General features: G+C 30.9%; 1 pseudogene; it reads left to right on the top strand.

The window, feature by feature from the left end:
- Nucleotides 1-1180: 1180 nt before the first annotated feature.
- On the top strand, nt 1181-1300 carry LOC118602606 (annotated as a pseudogene).
- Nucleotides 1301-1883: the final 583 nt, after the last annotated feature.

Below are 1883 nucleotides of genomic sequence, written 5' to 3'. Positions count from 1 at the left end.
ACGCGAATCATTTCAGAGCCAGTGCAGTGCCATCTCTTCCTTGGTGGCCTTAAGAGATGTTTTCTTGTTTAATGCCACTTTGTAGCTTAAGTTTTTAGCCTTGATATTTAATAAAAGAGCTGCAACCGCCAATGTAAGGACCATATCTACTCTACACATACATTTAGTTTGTTTTTTATAGTGTTTAGAAGTTACAACACTTAAAAGTTGGAAGATTTCACATAAATGTACAAAAATAAGACTTCTTCTGAAAAATTACAAGTGCTAGTGACAATGAATGCTAATTTTAACCTGACAACACTTGGCTGCAGTGAGGTAGCAACTGCTTGCCGTAGTTGGCAGTGCTTACCACAGTGTCTAGTCACAAAGCAAATATATATGAACTTAAATCCAGATTAGTTTACCATTTAAATAACCAACAAGATGGCTATGGAGATCAGAGTATGGGAATCATTCCCAAACAGATTTTGTTACTGTTTTTACTTTTTCTACTTTTGCTTCACATAGTTTAAGATATTTATTCCGCAATTCAAACAAGTGCCAAGTATTATCAAGGGGTATTATAGTCAAGCCTCTGAAATGACAGGTGAATATTTTATTCAAAAATGTTGAAATTAACTTCATTTTGCCTTTTATTTTATGTTTTTTGTTAAGTAATATTTTGTTAATAAAAATAAAATAGAACAAAGAAATTTTTAAAAAATTAAATATATTGCCATCCACAAGGAACATTTTGATGTAGTATATTTCGGGTCATTTATATATGATAAAAAGATATTTAAAATGTATTTTAAAGGGTCAGCAATGTACTATGCTAGTAACATTATATATGACTTATATTTTCACTGAAAATATAAACATATCAACAATATACGCTTACATTACCATTTTAATGACTATATAATATTCTATTTCATGGATATTAATGGTAATTATTTCAACTGGTTTTCATCTTTGGGTATTTAGATTATGTGAGGGTTTTGCTGTTATAAAGTATTTTCTGGACACCATTAAAACAGAAATTTCTCACCTGCGTTTAATTATTTCATAAAGATAAATATTCTTGACTAGTTGTATAAAACTATCAATATTTTTAAGATTTTAATGTTTATTAAATTGCTCTTAGGAATATTATAACAATCCATACTTCTGTAAATAGTATATGAAAAAACCTATTTCCATCTATGGCCATGCTATCCTGAATGAGCCCAATCTCATCTGCTCTTGGAAGCTAAGCAGGGTTGGGGCCTGGTTAGTACTAAGATGGGAGACCACCTAGGAAGACCAGGTCCTGTAGGTGTAAAAAATAAAAAAAAAAATAGGGGATTGTAAACTGACAAGTTCCTTGCAATCTGTGAGGTCAACCAAGGGTTGCCTTACCTAAAAACAAAAACAAAACAAAAAACCTATGTTTCCCTCATCATATATTGATAGTTTTTTCATTAAGAATGATTTATCCATTTAATGAGTTTTTTTTAAATACAGAAAATTAATTTGGAAATAGCAGTTTCATGATATTTCTGCAGAGATATTCCCAGTTAAAGTCAATGAGGTCTAATCGTAATCATTTATTTAATGTCACTACTACAGCTGTGTGATCAGCACCCAGTGGCTTAGGATGAGTTCCAGAGATAGTCTGCCTAGGCTGTAAGTCTAGCACTACTACTTATTGACAGCACTGTATCAGGCCACTTATTTTGTCACATTTGCCTCATTTGGAAAATTGGGAATATTTTGGAATCAAGAGTAAATAAAATAGACAGAAGTTTTATAATTTAATGTTATATATCCATGACATATATTACTTAACTTTGAAGTAGGTATATGCTAAGAACAGGTTACATATCTGAAATAATATGGTTCAGTTAGATAATTAGCAAAAA

This window comes from Rousettus aegyptiacus, unplaced genomic scaffold, assembly GCF_014176215.1.
Source record: "Rousettus aegyptiacus isolate mRouAeg1 unplaced genomic scaffold, mRouAeg1.p scaffold_m13_p_4, whole genome shotgun sequence".
Taxonomy (NCBI): Eukaryota; Metazoa; Chordata; class Mammalia; order Chiroptera; family Pteropodidae; genus Rousettus; species Rousettus aegyptiacus.
The sequence above is the reverse complement of the archived record's forward strand: the minus strand, read 5'-3'. Positions and strand labels throughout refer to the sequence as shown.